Genomic DNA, 21,512 nt, shown 5'->3' with positions numbered 1-21,512 from the left:
GGTCTATTATAGCGCCGGTGCAAAAGTATTTATTGGTGTCCCACCACTGACCTTTTACTCGATAGACAACTTTACTACCACCCTCCAACAGTGCACTTCATCTCTCCTTAGCCCCTTTCAGTCATGACCTCCTCATCAGACTCCCTCCCTACCTGCCCCCCACCAGTGTCCCTCATCACTCCAAAGCCCCTCCCCATGACCACCTCCTCAGACTCCCACACAAATACCCTCCACCAGTGCCCCTCATCGCTCCATAACCCCTCCCCCCATTGACCTCCTCCTGAGTCCCTCACTACCACCCTCCACCAGTGTCCCTCATCGCTCCAAAGCACCTCCCCCATGACCTCATCGGATTCCCTCATTGCCACCCTCCTCCCAGACTCCCCCACTACCACCCTCCACCAGTGCCCCTCATCACTCCGTAGCTCCTCCCCATGACCTCCCCCTCCTCGGATTCCCTCATTGCCATCCTCCAACACTGGCCTTCATCTCTCCGTAGCCTCTTCCCCTCATGACCTCCTCCTCAGACTCCCTCCCTACCACCCTTCACCAGTGCCCCTCATCACTCCAAAGCTCCTCTGCCTCATGACCTCCTCCTAAGACTCCCTCCCTACCACCCTCCACCAGTGCCCATCACTCCAAAGCAACCCCCCTCATGACCGCCTCCTCAGACTCCCCCACTACCAACCTCCACCAGTGCCCCTCATGACCTCCTCCCAGACTCCCCCACTACCATCCTCCACCAGTGCCCCTCATCTCTCCGTAGCTCCTCCCCATGACCTCCCCCTCCTCGGATTCCCTCATTGCCATCCTCCAACACTGGCCTTCATCTCTCCGTAGCCTCTTCCCCTCATGACCTCCTCCTCAGACTCCCTCCCTATTACCCTCCACCAGTGCCCCTCATCACTCCAAAGCCCCTCCCCCATGACCTCCTCTTCAGACTCCCTCACAAACAACCTCCACCAGTGCCTTCCATCTCTCTGTATCTCCACCCCTCATGATGCCCCCTCGGATTCCCTCATTGCCACCCTCCAACAGAGCCCATCATCACTCCATAGCCCCTCTCTCATATGCATTTTATTTCTTGTATAGCGCTACTCGTAGTGTAGGGTATCAAAGTACTGTACATCACACACACATTATGCAGACACAATGATTCATAAAAGTATCCAAATCAGCCTATAGGGAATGTCACATAAGCTAATGAAGATTACCAGGTGTAGGAATCACATCTCATCCATGCTGCTGGTGGCAATATGTAGTAAGAGGGTTGGGTCTGGAGAACCACAAACACAGGATTTAAAGCATACCCCAGTGGTTGGCTGTACTGATTAGAAATTATATCTGCCCAAACTCTGTATTGCAACATTAGAATAATGAAATACTGGGAAAATTCGAACTAACTAGCAATCAAAAAAAATATCTAATTATACCATTCTGGTTTGTATACACGTCTTTGATCACACTGTCCTATGTATCAAAGGATCTCTGTGACAAAGGCAGTAACCCACTGAGCTATCCACGTTAACTACAGTTCTATTGCATTTAAATACTACAAACCAAAAAAAAGAACGCTCTCCAGCAAGATCAACAATCCCCAAGGTTATTTGGACATTTAGTTGTCGTGCATCCTTGCAGAAACACTCATGAATGATACCAACGATTTAAACACACGATGTAAAAGAAAATGAAATAAACACGGCTTCTAAGTATGTCTTTCTCACAGATTTAAAAAACACAATAGCCACACATTCTCTTAGCTGCTCCTTATGAACTCTGTCACAGCCGGATCGGGTAAACAAACAGCTCAAGGGGTCAGGAAGGTCAGGAAAACGAAACGGCAAAAAAAACTCGTCTTTACCAGCAGAAAAGAATTAATTATCCACAAATCCAGTTCCAACGAAAGGCTTTGTCCCCTTCGCAGTGCCCCTAATGTACCTGCACGAGTCGGCGGGGACACAGCCCACCTGCCTAATAGGAGATGCGTGATTGGGGGTGCGAGCCCAGGCCCAATCACGCAACTCCTAAAGAAAGATAACGTTCGAAGAACGTTTTAACTTGCAATGGCCATATTCTGCTGGCCTTGCTGACGTCACTGCCAGGGCCAAGGGTTATGTTTGGGTGGGCCAGGCCAAAGTTTGGGTGGGCCCGGCCCACCCGGCCCACCCTCTAGAACCGGGCCTGTAGCGGCATCATAACAGGGCAGCAGAGAGGCGCCGTGCCACATGTACCGCCGCACATTTCACGGCGGCAGAGAAGCACCGCGCTACTGCACAGCAGCATGTCAAGATAGTGGGTAGGCATCATAATAGGGCAGCGAAAAGGAGCTGCGCTGCATTGCACAGCACAGCAACTTAACATGGTAGAGGATAATAACAGGGCAGCAGAGAGGCACCATGCCACATGTACCACCGCACATGATTTCACAGCAGCAGAGAAGCACCGCGCCACTGCACACAGCAGCATGCCATGGTAGTGGGTAGCCTAGGCATCATAACACGGCAGCAGAAAGGCGCTGTGCTGCTGTAGCACCACAGTACAGCAGCATGACACGGACACGCCAGCAGAGAGCCACCGTGCCACAGCCTTACCGCACCACAGTATGACATAGTAACAGCGCGGCAAGGCAGACACCTTAACTCAGCAGCAGGGCTGCATTGTACCAAAACACGGCAGCATATCGGGATCAAACGAAGCTCAGGAGCACATTACACCACAGTACTGTGGGCACCATGTCACAGCAGCCTGGCACAGTTGCATGGGAGAAAGGAAAATAATTCCAGTAGCTCACTACAGCATCATGGTTCCATCACAGTAGCAAGACGCGGCATTACAGGAGCACGGCACCTCAGCTTGTCACCACAGAGCAGGAGAGCTTCCCTCGCCTGACAGGATAGCTGCAGCGCCTGCAGTGTAGAAGCGCTGCACGAGAACCGCACCAGTGCATAGCAGCACAGATGCAGAGTGCATCAGCACAGCACCTGCACACCGTGCGGCGTCGTATCAAAGCACCGCAAAAACACAGCAGCGCTACAATGCAATGGCATGCCTCTGTCACCGCAGCTGGGCCCCCTGGGTGATGCCCACGTGCCACATATCAGATATCACTTCTCGTCTCCAGCACCCGTGGAGCCGTTGACGCATCAGTGGTTGGTTCGTGTGCTCTTACCATTTTGTGAATGAAAAGGAACAACCCCCCCCCCCCCCCCTGCGCGCACCCCTCCCCCCCCTCCAACCTTCCCAAGCACTCGCTAACAAAACACGCTATTTTTGACGACGGCGATGTCATTGTGGATGCCGACTTCATCTTCCACTTAAGGGGTTTGGATTTTTCCTAACATAGCGCCACACGTTGTAAACGTCTTCTAGGCGCGCGCATGAAGAGGCGAGGGGACGCCTTCAAGCTAATTAATTCACGCATTCTCTCTACTAGAGTATAGAAGTAATTTCGTTCTAAGCCGTGGTCGCCATTACATGGAGATTTGAGAAGAGGGGTGGCATAGCTTTGTGGTGTTTTGAGCCTTTCAGGTGAGACCACCTTGGATTATAAAAGCCATCATCTGTCTGATTACCCCACACGTTTAATCTGTTTATAGCTCGCAGTGTGTGTGGTAAACTCTTTCTGATCTCATGCACTGAAGAGCGTTTGGATCCGGGCTACGTTTGAGTGGGGGTGCTTCTGAGTGAGAGCTGCTATGAGTGGAAAACTTGCCTCCAGCAACTATAACACAATGTGCCCAGTGTCCTGAAACAAGATGGCTACACAAGAACGCCGTGGTGCCTTGGAGTTCTTCCCTCTATCACCTGGTGACGGGGCCCCTACAGACGTCACCCAGCCCACCGCTGTATCATGTAGCTCACTACGTTAATGTGCCTGCTGCTGCAGCGAATTTAGCAAGACTCAAGACCTGATTGCAAGTGGTGCATTAAATTGTGCCTGTGCGCATGGATCGCAGTAACAAGTGGGGCTATGTTTATCGCACTTCGTAATTACCAGATGCCTGGTTAAAAGTGACCCATTAAATTATGATCCCTGACCAAACACCTGCTTATGCAGGAATGACTACTACAAGTGTTGCAATGTCTATCGCACCCTTCCTTAAATTTCGGCATGTCAGACCTGCTAGAATGTTAGTACTAGGAAAAGGTCCGATATTTATCAGGTCATGCAGGTTTTGGTGCAGTAAACACCAAATCTGCATGTTATTATAACCCAACCCACACGACTCACCAGTATTATTTTGCCTAAGTTTCAAGCAACTGTGATTATATATAGCACCTAACGATAGCGGCAGAGAACACATAGATGTGGAGTGGTGTGGCTCATTGGTTAGAGGCGGCAGACTCGGAAGCAGAGGACGCCCGAGACCAGAGTTCAATCCCCGACACGTTAGGGTCGTGGACCAGGGTCAGCGGACTTGATAATTCTCGCCTCGGTGCCTATTCTAACCAGGGATCACACTCGGCAACTCTGGGCATTAGCTTGCTCATCTCCAAAACAGCCCCCCACATATGCCAGGGATGTCTGGTTTCACCTTGGAGATACCCAGTAGGGACCATCTCACAGGGAAAGCCAGGACGGGTTCACCAGTGGTCTACAGCACGGAGATTCATGCGCTTTGCAAGACATCATTACATGTGATTAGTATATTTATATCTGGGCATCTGTATGTATGGTTTATGCCATCTTTTTAATGGGTGTTGGTGATAAACAATGGCATCTGACCAGCACTAAGACACAAGCATGGTTGGACTGGTCTATAAGGAAATCAGCAGTAACGGTTGGTGTTGTGGAATAGTGGCCTGGAGGTGGCGATGGGTTGGGGGGACAAAATAAAAAAAATAATAAAAGAAAAAACACACCTGCAGCCGGCCGCGCTCTTCTTCTCATAGGCAAAGGCTCCCAGACTTCACTGCAGCCAATCCTGATGCTGCTCCCCTGCCATAAGAGCAGAGTCAGGATTGGCTTGAACGCTCTCAATCAATTAGGGTTTGTAAAGAGGGTCTCAAGGCACGAGGGGGGGGGGAGTGGCTTGCTGGACTGTCTGAGCGCTGTGGTTCACTAGAAGAGCCAGGTCTGGAGGTCCTTCCTGAATTGGGTTAGCAAAGGGGATTGTCTGAGGTGGAGAGGCAGGGTGTTCCAGGTCTTGGTAGCGAGGTAGGGCTTTTGTCTATAGTAGGATAAAACAAGCATTGAATGCTTAATGGTAAGGGTGAACAGAATGTGATGTGTTCTTTTCCATTCGCTCTTTTCATTAACGCATGTAAATGTATTTGAGCTTATACAGCGCACAGCTACCCACAAAGGGTTTCCCGGCGCTTGCTTAGGGAACCCATCCTGGTATTCCCCTGTGAGATAACCCCGGCAGGGTATCCACAAGGTGAAAGCCAGGCATCCTGCCGCGAGGGGCCGTTGTGGAGATTAAGCAAGCTATTGCCCAGAGTCGCAGAGTGTGAACCCGTGATTTGAGAAGGCACCAGAGCGAGAATTATCGAGTCCGTGGAATTTTTTGAGCCCAAGACCCGCCGAGGCGGGGAATTGAACCCTGGTCCAGGGCCGATCTCAGCTTCCGGGTCTTCCGCCTCTAACCCCTGAGCCACACTTCTCCACCATGTTCATATCACATGCCGTTTTCAGAGCTGCAGTTATATACCCACGGGCCACTCAGATTTCAGAAGAATCTCATGTTTTTTGGCATCTTTTTTATGGTTCCAAGTCTTGAATCCTAAAATACCTGCCTCATAGTGAGAAGCCTAACTGATCAATATGAAAGGCACTATATTTCTCTGCTGCAATGCTATTTTAATGAAAAGATGTACTGCACAGTTTATCTTCCATTGCCACATAATTTAGTCAACACTACCACCTAACACGGTCTTTCACACTGCGCATAATTTCACTGTCCCACATACAGAGAGAGAGCAAAAGATGCGGTCAGAATCAGACAACAACATATTTAATCCTGCCTTAAGGCCCAAATGTGCTCCAAACGCATCAACATGCTATTTCCCAGAATCCTTTTGTAAACTGCGTCACATTTGTCCAGGTCCGAGCTCATTATATCGCTGCCAGCCAAGAGGCAGTGCCGCGCGCTGGTGTTTGGAGGACTGTCACGTACACGCCTGCACGTGACGGGCCTGGGCGCTTTCCTGCTCCGTGAACCTGGCTGCCGCAGTGCACGTCGGAGAATGTCCTGTTCTCCGGCTGCCCCTTCATTGCTTGCAGTCTTTGCTCTCCTTGCATTACCTCCTCCCCGTCGGCGCCCACCACACCCTGCCACTCCACAGCCATGCTTAGCTGAAGCTGTTGGATGAGGTAATGCCCTTGGTACATAAAGTTGTGGAATGTCTGAGCCAAGGGAGGGCTGCCCTAGACAAACAGCAGTGTGCAGGCCAGGCAATAATGTATTCACGAGCTGCGAAGCAAGGGTGGGGGCGGGTGACGTCAGTGATAGCGGGCAGGGGTGCAGCAGGTCACATCGGCGGAGGGAGCCTTTTGGCAGGGTCAAAGGGCAGACTAGCGGGCAACAAATGGTACAATCGCCCCATTAAACACTGTGATGTAGCGAGGGTGACATTGGACCCAGCCCCTGCTGTGTAGGAAGAAGCAACTATAAACGAGATGCACAGGGCCCTGCAGACCCCTGAGTCCTGGTGACACTACACGTGCTGCACAATTGATATCTGCGTCTCTGATTAATAAAGTTAATGATTATATGAGGAACACTAATATGATTTAAGGTCGGTATAGAAATATCCATATTTATACATTGCTCAGTTTTTTAAAAACCTCTAAGTGTCAAGAGGAACAGAAACAATTTACGTTAAACGCACCAGAAGGTGCGTGATTGCTGTAATAATAATATGCATATGCGAAGTGTGTAATATGCTAGTTCATTTCATTTCATGAAGCTTTATTCGGTACATGGTATACAATGACCATAAAAGCGCACGAGCAAAATGTTATACAGTTATGAATACAAGTATAAAACAGGTGAATATTTAAAATATCATACTTTTCCTAAGCTGAATTGATTTACATAAAAACGTAGCAGAATAAAAACATATGTCCGGGGAATTCTTATTAAAAATCAATTTCATGGCATCGTCCACATTATAAATACCGTACTTTATAAACATTGGTTTCAAATAAGCAACCCTAACATTCAGAAAAAGATTGCAAATTAACATAAAGTGCAGTGTGCTTTGTTTTGAATGACCATCACATGGGCAGTGTCCAACTGGGTGCTTCTTTAGTTGAGGGAAGGCCACCAAAACGTGAGCCATTCCAAGTCTAAGTCTGGTTAGAACAAACCTATGGGCTGGTCTGGTTACAAGGCTCAAATACAACTGGAAGCCTTCACTTTCGATATGTTTATTGTACAGATTAACTGAAGTAAGGCGACCATTAACAACTAGACGTTTTTGGGCTCTGTTCGTCATAAAAATATTTTTCATGTCCTGCTTGGAAAAGTTTCCGGCAGAGCATGGGCTACCAATATATTGAGTCCATAAATAACCTGAAAAAACTGTCTACAATATATTTAAGCCAAGGTATCTTAGTATAATTATCAAGGTCGAGACAATCCTTAATAACATGATGATTAAAGGCTGTCTCTTCCTTGTGCCAAATCGCACGCCAGATCATTAAAGGCCTTAATAAAATGAGGTCACTTAAGTGGGCACTCCCCACTTCCCTATGGATCAAATCAGTTGAGGCTGAAGTAGGTAGGCAAAGGAGTTTTTTAATTAAGGTATTTTCTTCCCTTTGCAGGGGATCTACGTTGGTGTAACCCCACAGCCCGCCCCATATAATGCAATAAGAACGCTCCTTGCCGTATAAATGTACATCATATCCCTGATTCATCTATCGCCGATCTTAGAGGCAAATTTAAATATACCATAAGCGCTTTTTACCATCTTAGACCTAACATTTACTAGTTCCTGAGACCAGCTACCATCATACGAAAAGATAACACCCAAATAGCAAAAATTTTCTACTTGCTGTACTTTCACCCCATCAATAAAAAAGGCATGACTTTTATTGGATCTAGCACCACAAATCATTGTATGAGTTTTACTCTTATTAATTACCAGCTTCCTTTCTTTTATAAAAACAGAAAACCGGTCCATCAGGCGCTGAAGACCTATGGGGATCCGAGACGGGAGCACAGCGTCATCAGCATAAAGCAGAACTGGCACACCTGACCCATTAACCTGGGGTGCATCGGCTTTGACTGTTTTTAAAACGGAATCAACAGCATTAATAAAAAAGAGTAAACAGCAAAGGGGCGAGGACACAGCCCTGTCTTATTCCGCGCTTTACGCTGAAGTTTGGGGTACACTCCCCACTTGCCCCATAGCGCACACAGGTTTGCATCTTATCATAAAGTCTGGCTAAGAAGAAAATAATAGCCTCTGGTGCGCCAAGTTCCAGCAGGACTGGCCATAGAATGGAGTGGTCAACCAGATCAAATGCACTGCTTAGATCGGCAAAGCAGAGATATAGAGTACCAGGCTTAGCCTTGGTATACTTGCCAATTAGTAGTTCTAGATTCAGGCATTGATCTAGTGTTCCTCGACCCTTTCTAGAGCCATATTGAGAGCTCGCAAGAATCCCATACTCGTCAGCCCACTCTTCCAGCCTAAACAGCAGCACTCTACTCATGATTTTCACTGATGAGTCAAGCAAGCTGATTGGACGGTAATTACATGCAGCATGTCCCCCTTCTTATAGATAGGGACAATGATGGAATCTCCCCATGTAGGTGGAATCAGGGTTGATACAGCTGCATTTAATACCAGGGTAAGTATAGGTCCCCACAGCAGCGGGACAGTCTTTTAAGCATCGATGGGTACTCCATCAGGTCCTTGGGCCTTACCCCCCATACTGGCCTTAATACTATGTTCAACCTCTCCCAGAGTGATATCTAAAGGGACTATAGGCCAACATCTTTGTTCTACATCAGAGGGACCTGCAGCTTGAAATATGGCTGAAAAGTGGGTGACCCAAGCCTCGCTGCTAACATTAGATGCAAGTTGTGGGGCTTTATCATCCTTAAGGAAGTGGGAGTTGACCGTGGACCAAAACAAGCAGCTATCAGAGGTCTCTGCCGCCTACGACAAATTATCCCATGCTTCTTGCTGCAGCTCCCTCTTCCTTCTGGAAAGTGCCATTTTGTATTCGTATCTCAGGTGTGTAGCTTGGTTCTTATCCCTAGATCTAAGTGCTAGAACCTGTTTCAATTGGGAAAGGAGAGCTATACAGGCATGGTCAAACCAACCCTTTACCGGGGCGGCGGCCTGCTTCCAGTAAATATGGCATCGATTGTTTTATTAATATTAATAAAATTATTCAGAATGGAAACCGATGCACTACCTGTTGTCAGGATACCGTCAATATCGGCCAAAGATTTTGATATAATTGTCATCATTACTGTTGCAGATTTTTCCCCTTTCCACCTTAACCTAGTCCCATTTGGCCTATAAGGCTCAACGTTACATAGGGTTCGGGACACCCGCTGCCTACTGCATTTCCAAATCTCTGTTCTCATTACAATGCGATTATGGTCACTTAGGCTAGATTCTTCAATTACCAATGTCATGCAATTTGGCACAATGCTAGATGAAACCATAACATGGTCAATATGAGAATTTGATTTCCTTCCAATATAGGTAGGGATAATTTGGCCACCAACATCTTTTACAGGCTCTAAATTGTAAGTGGACATGATATTTTTTATTGCCTCGCCATAGGCATTGTAAGGAAAATGTGGTGTATTGTCACCGCTATTATTTTGCACCCCACATTTTGCTTCTACTACAAGCTTTGCAAGGGCACTTTCTAATTCCTCAATAACTTTGTGCCATGTGTTATCAAAAATGTTGTTGTAAAAATGTATTAAAAGCACCTCTGGGCCTTCCTTTTGTTGTACCCATAGAATTTGTGAATGAGTTCCTACTGTTATATGTTTAACAACAGTCAGCAATAAATCAACAGATCACAGAAAAAGCAAACCACCCTTTGCTCTACCATGCCTATACTCTGAGGCTTCTAGACTGTAGCAAACAAAACCATCAAGGCTAGGTTTAATGGGGCACCAAGTTTCTTGGAAACATAAAATATCACATGACCTAATCAGGTCCTCCCACCCCAAATTCTTTCCTTGAGATGCTCAACCAGCTATGTCCCAGCTAACAATAGATATTCCCCCTGTGGAACAACTTTTAGGTTGACCTTGGACAATACTACAGGTAACCGCATCCACATAGAGTCCATCCTCAACTAAACCAGCATTAATATTCTCGATACATGTAGATTTCTGATCTTCTGCCACCCTCTCAACAACAGAGACAGGTTCAGGACTTTTATCAATGGTCGCTATGGGAACACCATTCATGATTCGCTCTGGGTCTAAACTAGACCCATTCAATTTATTACCTTTGGTATTCCGAGTTAAACTCAGATGCTGCCTGCTGACCTTTAGATGTCAATCATTCGAGTCCATAGAACTCAGGGCTTGGTATCTATTCTGTGTTGGAACCTCAAAAGTCGAGTGATGGTTGGGAATAAATGGAATAAAGGGTCTACCTCTATTGATAATCTGGGATGCCTTAATAAGATGGTTATAAAAATAGCTAATTGGATGTACACGCACACTATTCTCATCTGGGGTTAAGGAGGCTGTTCTAAGCAAAACAGTTGCCACATGTTGGGTGTGTTTAAAGTTAACAATGACACAATCTCCCCTGCAGGTTTTTCTTGAGTTACCGATCCAATTTACTCTTCTGGTTGTTAATATTTGGTCAGAGTAATTGGTAGGGAACCCGCATTGTCTGTGCAGCCATGAGACAGTTTTATTTTTGAGTGAATTGTGTGTTTCCTGATTCAGTTGGGTCAGGTTAGGATCCAAAGGCGGTACATTAGAAAGAACAACTACATAGGGTGCACAATCAGGTGGGAGATTAATAGAACTACTTTTCATTGGTGCTAGCACTCCCTTCATACTTTCATGTGCCGCTGTTGCCTGTTTTTTCTGACTATTTAACAACAAGGGGTGGTGATGGACAGAGTTTTTGAATTAAGCAGAATACTCTCACCCAGTCAAGAGATCAGGGCTAGATCCAACACCGTTTTTTAGCTCACTGCACCATTCCAGCTCAGAACCTGGCTATATGCAAATTAGTCTGTTCCTGTCCCAGTGCATGATGGGAACAGGGCAAACCAAACTACCAAGCCAATTCTTACACTGGGAAGGAAACAAGCTTCCGGGGACCGGTTTCTGGCATTTCAGCCGTCGTCGGCCCGGCTTGCTTGAATCCTGATGGTGCAATGAGCAAGGGACTCACATCTGAGTATACCCTTCCACGCTTAGGGTGGACAAAATATTTAACAACAAGGGGTGGTGATGGACAGAGTTTTTGAATTAAGCAGAATACTCTCACCCAGTCAAGAGATCAGGGCTAGATCCAACACCGTTTTTTAGCTCACTGCACCATCCCAGCTCAGAACCTGGCTATATGCAAATTAGTCTGTTCCTGTCCCAGTGCATGATGGGAACAGGGCAAACCAAACTACCAAGCCAATTCTTACACTGGGAAGGAAACAAGCTTCCGGGGACCGGTTTCTGGCATTTCAGCCGTCGTTTTTTCTGACTAGCCAATAACGGGGGATCAGGTATAGCTACTTGGTTTGAACCCAACTTTCCATCGTGGGCTTAGGTACAGCGTTATAACTGATACACCCCTCTCTTTGGGCCTAGATCTTTCAACCTTGCCGACCTTACCAATGTGGGCATCCAAGAGACTACCTAGCCTAGACACTTCTGCTGAAATTACGTCTAATTTATCCACTAAGGGTTTAACAATAGTTTCAAACTTATCCTCAATGATACTGACTAATAAATCAAATTGTTCAGTATTCAAATTAACAGCACAGTTCTCGGTAAGGGTCTCCATGTTACGGACTTTGGTGTGTTTTCAGCTCTTTTCTTGTTATAGTTCCCCCCACGCTTAAGTTGCGCTTTCCTACACACCCTCACTGCTCTCTTAGCCGGGGTACGCCGTGCTGGTGTATCATGGGATGCATCCGGTGGGTCCTGGGTGGCTGCTGGCGTTACTTGTACTTCCATCAACAGAACTTCAGGGTCGCAATTAGTGTCCGGAGACGGTGCGATATTGGCAATAGGTGATGTAAGGAGTGAGGCGGGTGGACTCCCCCAACCCAACGATTTTCTCCGTTCATTATTAATTTTGTTTATTACTTTTACGAGATAGTTATCCAGGGTAGATATTTGTTTGGACATTATAAATGTTATAAGTGTTGATAGCTAATCCCAGGAGCTCCAATTATGAACATATAAACTGCTGTCGCAAAGAGGTAATGTGTTAATCAGCACAGGAAGGCCAAGTTTAGAATATCATCTAATAGATGAAAAATAAAAGTGTCACATAGCTTACTAGCTGAACGATTTAGTAGTAGATAAGGGGTGTGGCCCAGCCCAGCCTCGTCCTGCCCCGGACGGCCACAGACGGGCCGCCCTTTGCCCGGGCTTAGCCCAGCGGTGCTCCAGCGCGCTCCAGCGACACGGGGGAAGGGGCGGATTTTGTAGCGCCTCCTGGCGCGTTCCTGGCGGTGTCGATGCGGCTTCCGGCCGCGTTGCAGGCTGGAACCTGCAGTCCCTGCTAGCCTGATGTCTGGAGCCCTCCCCCGCACAGCGGCCGCGATGCAAAATGGAAAATGGCTTGCGGCGGCGGAGGGAGGGTGAATACGAAGGGAGGGTGAAGGTGCTAGAACCAAGGCAGTAAGTCCAGGAACGAAATGCCCCCACACAAGCAGGTACTTTGTTGACAAAACGGGCTAGTTATTAAACTTTCGAGCGTGGAGAGGGGTCCTTCATTCCCAAGAAGTGAAGCCTTGATTGGGTCATGATGCATTTCCCCTCCCACAACAATTGTTATAAATAGCATGTTATACTACTGGAAGACCAGATAACTCGAACTAATACATGCTCCTTTTTAGCTTGTTGAAAACATTGATTACATTTGCCATGTTGAATAGAAAAGCGCTCTTTAAAATGATCAAAGTAATAAATTATTAAATTATTGAGGAAGCAGACCAAGAATATATTACACAATTTAAAATAAAAATGATGAGCAAATAACGAAATATGTAAATCAAAAATAAAGATGAAAAAAAAACAGAACATTTTAAGAGATAAAGCCAGACTACAACTTGGTGCAAGTATATACCATTGCAAGATAATTAGATATGTTAAAAATGAAGAACTAGATGCTCATTTTGGCACTTTTTTAGATGAACTCGGACTAATAGACATACCCAACCTAACAGAATGAAGAGGACGACAACTAATGAAAATGGAAAATTTATAACAAAACCTATTTGGGTAATTCATACAAGATGAAGGAAAAGGAGCAAGAAAGGGGAGACAGAGAAGGGGTAAATAGCAGCAATTCAAAAAAAATAAAAAGACTCATAGTTTTCCGTTTTTACTCTTTTTTACAGATAAATACAGACACAAAACAATGTATTTCCGGTCTGTTTTCCTTTTTAAAAGCAGAAAAATACTGAAAATTGTGCTTCTTGTGCCTCATTATGCTGTCTTTCATGAACTCTAGGCAAACACTGAGCAGACAGACAGAATGGGGACTTACAGTACAGAATCATATTTCCTTAAATACAGGCACATGATAACATGCATTTGCAGTATAACACTAGTATGCACCTGTGGGTGCAGTGTTTTTTTATATGTGGCTGCTTAATTTGCTAAAACACGACAGCATCCATGTATGAGTGTTTTTACGACTCCATTTATTCTCAAAACCCAAAATAAATATGGATAAATACCAATAACATGGCACAAAAAGAAATATGAATAATATGAATAAATACAAATGGAAATATAAAAAAAAAGAAATGCCATAAAACCAGGAGCCCTAATCAATGTTCCCTCTAATTTTTTTCCTCTGTGTGCGGCAGTTTAGGGTCTCTGTGCGCTGCAGCTATGGCTATGTGCGCCAGAAACCAGACCGCGCGTGTGTGCAGCGCCAAATATCCCTCCAAACGTTTATTAAAAAACTGAAAATACTGTGCTTTTTCACACACACACAGCGCCACGTTAAGGGTCTTAAGGCAGATTTGCAATTTGGATACACAGAGGCTTATGCTTGTTTAAATCTGCTGAGTGACATTAACCATGGTTATGGAATGAGGCTATGTCATCTAGTCATCTAGAAGTGCGTTCATACTTTGGTTTTCTTTCGAGGCAGCTATCATTTTGTCCGGCTGTTGCTTCGCTGCTTTTATACGTCGGTGTGGTTACGTCTTTCTGGGTCCCTTAATTTCTGGTCGTGCACCGGTGCTGAAATGTTGCTCATGCATATTCGGTATAGCTGCGGTTTCTCTCCTTTGTCGCCTCCTTTGAAACAACAGCTGTTGCCGCAGCAGGGATGAGAAATCCCCGCCTATGGTTGGCTAGGGCGGTGGGTGGCGCATGAAGTGAAGGCCGAGAGAGAGGAGTTACAGTGTCACTGGTCGGCGCACAAGGAGCTGGTGTTGGTGGATATCTATGGCCTGCCAGCTGCTGTGAGGCATACTGTGGGAGGGGTGGCACCAAGCCACCAGAGCTCAGCTACTACCCACAACGGCGCAGTTCCTCTTCGTCCCACCCTCACTCTCCACCCTTGGTTCTCTTTTTGGTACTTATTCCCTAATCGGCCTGCCTCCGCCCTGGCTTCTGTCTCATTGTCACCTGTTCCACAATTCTCTCTGATGCCCAACCTCTTCTGGTGTGCTAATAATAATAGCAGGAACAATAATGTGTTTTTGTATAGCCCTTTATATACCACGCCTCATTTATAAGGACTGGAAATAGCAAGCAATATTATGCAATCATATAAACTCCAAATGCACGTGGATGTGGGCAGTGAGCATTTTATTAACTTCGGGTGATGCATGGTTACATTGTTCCAGGCCCTCCGTGCCCCATCATCACAGCTATTCCAAGATATCAGCATACTCTTTCTTTCACATAAAGAAAACTCTGACATTCTGAAAGTATTACTTCTTGTACGTGTGCAAATTTCTGAATATTAAAACAGATATTATATACAGTATTTTATATCAGAGAGCCCCCCCTGGGGCCAAATTCTGAAACATTTTCAGGCCCACAAAGTAGTACACAGGCCGCATTGACTCCCGCAAGACTCCAGCAGGATGGGAAAAACATTATAACAAGTATTTGCAATGCAATAGGTCACACATTTACTACGATTTTGAGCTACTGGTATTGTAAATGACAATACTTTTTATTTATGTGTTGACTTTTAAAAAGTAAATAAAAGGCTTTGTCATTTTACAATGCTCATAGCTGAAACTCTCGGATATACGAGACCTACTGCATTGCAAATGCTTAATTAATCTGCTTGACCCACACAAAATAATGGACTCACGAGCCACAATTTGGAGGGAGAAGTCAGCAAGGAGACACCAGAGCCCTCCTTCGCCCTGTAACAAAATGCCTAGTCCTGGAGCAAGTACGGGGGAAGAAGAGACCGAACTATAGAGAGTGGGGCAAACCTACAAATGGAATGGAGCATGGTTTTCCGTCTTGTCCTCAAAGTTAATTTCTGGATGTCGCTCGCTGTCACCAACTATTCTTCAGAATCGCTATATTCCTTTGAAGGACATGTCAATTCCTATCCTCTCGTGTCTCTTGGTCCTTCACTTTTTATCTAATTTCTCCCTCAGGCCTTCATACTACTCTAATATTTTCGAATCTCTTCCTTTCTATTTCTCATCTCTGTCTTCTTAACAGGTTTCTCATTACATCTCGTCTCTATATGTATCCTTCTCTCATGTTTACACTTGTGCCTTTATTCCCCACTCCTCTCTCTTGCAGTCTTAATGTTTGGCTATCCCTCTGTCCGTGAGCTCTAATGTAACGTCAGGGCTTTTAATCAGATACATTTTCCTCATAGTCACACGCATTTCCACGTTATTAATCTATTAATGTACTGATGCTCGTGGACTGTATGGAGCACACATGCATGTTTAGCTGATGTCTCGCATTTTCATTAATATATCACCCAATCCTGAAGGCATTATCCAAACATATGACCATCTGCAACATCTGTATTATGAGACACAAGGGATTGCAAAAGGACTTGTGCCTTCGCTGCCGTCGATTTGGGGTACTTGTGGACCCAGACTTCCTTGGGCAAGAGCAAGTGAGCAGAGCACCGCCGAGGGCCACCAGCAACGACCCTGCCGAGCCAATGAAGATTGCAGATCCAAACTCATATTTGGTGTTGACCGGGGTGAAGGGGTTGTAGAAGTCCTGCACAATCGTGTTGCCGTATTATGAACATGCAACCAGAGCAGCCAGACCTCCCAGCAGGAAGACGATGCCCCCGGTCATGGCGACGCGCGCCTTCTTCCCACAGCGGACACCACAATGAAACCACCATTAGCGCTCGTGTGGCCTGTAGAGAACCGGACAGCACCAGGATGCTGTCTTACACCTTGCACTGCATCTGGCCCGTGCTCTGGATGGCACAGCTCATCCACAGCCCCTGGTTGACGGCGATGGTCGTGATGATGCTGTCCCCGGCGTAAGAGCTCATCTGCCACTGGGGCAGGATTGTGGACACGATCAGCCCGATCCAGCCCAGAAGCGCCAGCACGAAGCCCAGTATCTGCAGTCCGAGTTCGACATGATTGATCCTGGCCTCTGCAGCACCTCCCCTCCCGCTCTGGCCTCTCTTCCCCTGCTCGGATCCGCCGCCCTCTTCCTCTCTGAGCCTCTGTCCGACCGGCGCCTCCTCCCTTTCTCTTCATAGTCTGTATTCATATTAAATGCAGCACACACGGGCTGCAATTAATATGAATACTAACTCAATGGCCCACAATCAGCCTCACATCTGTTCACTGTTAAGAAAAAAAAATCACAGTGTCAAACACCGCGTGTGCTAAAGCACACGTCATGTTTGAAACTCAGTTTTTCTTTTCTTAACAGTGCACCGCTGCGGGGCTGATTGAGGGCCATTGAGGTAGTATTCATATTAATTGCAGCCCATGTGCGCTGCATTTAATATGAATACAAACTCAATGGCCCACAATCAGCCCCGCAGCGGTGCACTGGCAGGAAAGGAATTGAGCAAGTGCAAGGGCCGCACGTGAACGCGAACAGAAATGCTGGGGTTTCGTGCCGCTCGCATGTTAAAAGCGGCGGCACGAACAGTCTCAGAATGTGCGGGCTAAATAATGAGCACTGCGCGCTTGGGGTGCCTTCAAAGGGCGCGCGCAGGTTATTGGGAACAGTGGCCCTAATAATAATCAAAACCCTGTACTGCAAAATATGAAAGAAAATACTATAATAAACCTATAAGACCATCTTTCGACCAGAGAAGAAGAAGTATTACAATTAGGTCTTACATTTTGCCCAGGACACCGCTAGAACTATACACAGGCCAGCATACATACATGTAAATTCATTAGAAAGCTGAAGCTGGCAAACAATTTTCAAGCTTACAAGAATGTCCAGTAAATGAGATAAAACATAAGTACTGTAAGAAGTGTTACAAGTCAAGGACTTAGAGACCGTTCAAATATTGAAAACATTGGATGTATCATACACCTAAGAGAATAATACAATCTAAACCTTTAATCTTCACTCAAGCACTGTATGCAACTGAACACAATGGACTCAAGAGAAAAAAAAAAATATATATATATATATATACCGAAAACATATAATAGATGCAAGTAAGTAATTCAGGACAGTATAATCATGGACTTTAAAAAACGAAGGAAACATGACAGGCGTTAGACAGACTAACCAAAAGAGAGACGCAAAGTTTTACATCTGGTGTGTAATGATAGCAATTCCATTTTAAAACTCTTGAACAAGGGACAAAATACTGTACTCACAACAACAAAAATGTATGAATAAGAATCTTAATAACAAATGAGCAACATGGAAAGTTACCAACTGTGCACAGTTGGGGAACAGAGAGAAGAAATTAGGCAAGATCACAATAAACTCCTTGTGTGGAAAGTATGAGGGCTGATTGATTGCGAATACCATTATCTCAAAAAACAACTCCAACCACCTATTTGATCCCTAAAATCTAAATGAACCTAACCAAACCACCAGGTCATCTGATAGTTTCATTCATAACTAGCTTTTTGGAGACAAGCTCAGAACTTGTGTGCCACTTTCTGCATCCACATGCTACCATACTTCCATAATACATAAGAGAAAGTGAAAACTTTATGCTCAAAAGCTATGACATCCCTTGGTAAACAAATGATCTCATGATAACATTAGATGCCACTGCTCTGTTTATACACATCAATCACCAACATGAAGTCAAGGCATGTGAGTTTTTTCCAAATAGTAGACCACTGCAATATCTGCAGCACAACAGTATGATATAGGGTACCCAAATGAATACCTAGAAAAACATTTTCTTATCTCAGAGCAAACTATAAAGAGAAACATGGGGAACTGCAATGGGCACAAGGTTGCTTCCTAACTATGCCAAACTATTGATGGGAAAGTGGGAAGTGAAAGTTATGGATGGAGCAGATTGAGAATTACACTAAGGGCCAGATTATGAGTCTGGTGGTCCTTGGACAACCAGACTCATGGTAGTGCAGCAGTGGAGGACCCAGCCACCACTGCACCCGAAGTCCAAACGTCTGATTACGACTTTGGCAGTTGAACCTCACTAGGATCACCGACTCTGCCAGGGTCGCTGTTCCCTGGCATAGAAGTGGCGGTCAGAGGCTGCAATATGCTTGGTGGGACCGCCAGAGTCCCGGCAAGCATATTACGAGTTTCCTCTCTGCCAGACTTTTCATGGCCATTCCACCGCCATGAAAAGTCTGGCAGAGAGGAAACAAATGGGGCCCTGTAGGCCCCCCTGTGCATCAGACATATGTGGATGCACAGGGGGCATAACATGTGCCCCCCTGTGTGCATGCACATGGGTCCCTGCACGGCATGGACTTATGAGTCCATGTTGTGCAGGAATCTTGTAAGGCGTTCTCATTGCGGTGCCTTTTTGAAAGGCACAGCTGCCTTTTAAAGGGCACCACAATAAGAACCGCTATGCTGCCTGCCTGCCAGACTATGAATAAGTCATAATCTTGCAGGCGGCCAGCATGAGCTATGGTGGAGCTGTGGCGTGGTGGTTTGCACCACTTCGTCACCGCTCCTCCAAATTCTCATAATTTGGGCCTAAGTGTGTGTATTAATATGGCACCAATACATAGAAGATCTATTTCTAATTTTGTTAGAAAACAAACAAGATGTATATCATCCTACTAAATAAAACAATACCAATAACCTGAATCTAACATTTATAGGAAATAGGAACAGCAAAAGCATCCGTTTCTCGGATGTTGAGATCAAAGTAGTAAATAAAGCTCTAGAAACATCTATTTTGTCAGGCCACAGCACAAAACAGCATACACAATGCGACAAACTCTTATCCTCCTAGCATTAAATGCTGAATGTCATATTGAGAACTAATCTGTGTAATAAGAAACAGTAGTACTGACATGGCTTGCACAGACCAAAAAGACCAATGGCACAACAAATTAGTAAATGGAGGGTATTCGGAATCCCTATTGACAACAAGTCAAAGAAAAATACATTTGTTCTTTCAAAAACAAAGACTAAAAAGTGAGCAAGGAAACAAAACTCTTGATAATGGATTTCTGTTTGGAATCTAAAGTCATCCCCAATATCTTCAACAAAAATTGGACTATTCATCAGACATAAAATGCACTGAAAACTACAATTGGCAATAAAGCAGACATCACATATAGATGATCAAAATACCTGAAGGATGAACTAATACATTGTTTTCTTAAAATGGACCAATGTCAGAAGGCTCAACAAGACCTATTTGCTCCCTTGTAAATAACGTAATGCCTGCACCAACAGTGAGAACATGAGGATCTTTTTCGGTACATTTTTGACATCACTTGTAAGACACAATAGAATGTCTAGAGATTTTAGGTATCTGGTGATGAGGCACTTCCACCAGGAGCACCTGGAGAATGCATGTTGACATATTTTATCATAGTTATACTAGAGAATGCCATCAGAGGTGGTACCAGGATTATGAAACTTTGACAGTTAAAATCACAATATATAATTTCACTAGAAAATAAAGCACCATAGGAGTGAACTGTGATGAGAAACTTAATGTGCAGTTTGAGGTACATTGATAATGTCAAAAAATGAATGTTATTTTGGACAATCTTGCGATATGATCAAGCTTTGGGCAATTTACGGTAAGTTAGTTTCCAAGTCACTTCTTTCCTCCTAGAAACGTGTGGCCCAAAAACAGAATATTATGTTTGCTCTAAGCTGATTCACAAAATGTATTTCAATAGTGGGGCATGTTCGGACAAACACGACTGGGTAAATCTAAAAATAGCATCATACTGTTTAAATATCAATATAACTAAATACTAGATGGCTCATCATTTCATGTGTGTTAAATAAGACTGAATATCAGGATATTTTTTAGCACTACACATATTAATTCAGGACTTGAAATAACCATTCTCACATCAACCAGATTATTGCTGCAATTATATTACCATGCTATACAACAAATGCTCTCACCTAGACTGTGCAACATTAGAATGAAACATCATTATATTGATACAATTAAGAACCAATGTGCTATCATAATAATGCTTGATTAATTTACATTTACCTAGAATGTTTAGTAACTTACGTTCCGATTTTTTTATTATTATGATGAAGTATACCGTAGACATATCAGCATTTCATTTTTCTGAAACATACAGCCAGGGCGAAATCTGTTTTTACTTGATTTTGCTAGACTTGCTAGAGCCCTGCGTCTATTCTATGATGATTTTGTGTTACACATTGGTTTGAGCGAAGATCTACTTACAGACTAAAGTGCATCACCAACAACCTGCTGCATTTTTATATCGTATAAATAAAAAAAATTATTTGATAACAAGATTTCCCCGAGTGCTTTTAATAATTGAGGCTCATATTGGCAGTCGGTTGTATGGAACATGTATCCATTGGCCTGGCAACTAACTTGCTGGGCGACGTGAGGAATGAAACAGTGGCTGTTTTGACATGCTCTTCAACCCAACCACTGCCATTAGCGAACCACCAATTTGCACAGCCTTTGGCTAAGCACAGCAAGTGTTGGGCACAAGGACTGCTCCCAACCTTCTACCGGGACCCTTGTGTTTTCCATGCCTCTACATTCCTGTGGTCATACACTGGTTTTAGTGGCTCCTGTTTTCTGTGCATTTTTCCTGCAGTACAAAAGTTACAAGTCATGAATTTTACGCAATGCGTTCACAAAATTGAAGTCAAATCCAGAACCTGAAATGGCGGCTTGAGGACCGTGATTCCTTTTTTGATTTTAGAAAATGCGCTTTGGTCTAAATGTTTTCCCTGGTTTGGGTCTTAAGTTTCCCACCC

General features: G+C 44.9%; 1 pseudogene; it reads right to left on the bottom strand.

The window, feature by feature from the left end:
* Positions 1–16,103: 16,103 nt before the first annotated feature.
* The window catches only part of LOC147711097 (claudin-7 pseudogene), an 81,524-nt pseudogene continuing 76,115 nt past the window's right edge, over positions 16,104–21,512 (bottom strand).

This window comes from Lissotriton vulgaris, chromosome 5 (genome assembly GCF_964263255.1).
Source record: "Lissotriton vulgaris chromosome 5, aLisVul1.2, whole genome shotgun sequence".
NCBI classification, from domain to species: domain Eukaryota; kingdom Metazoa; phylum Chordata; class Amphibia; order Caudata; family Salamandridae; genus Lissotriton; species Lissotriton vulgaris.
This window is presented reverse-complemented; position numbering and strand designations above follow the sequence as displayed.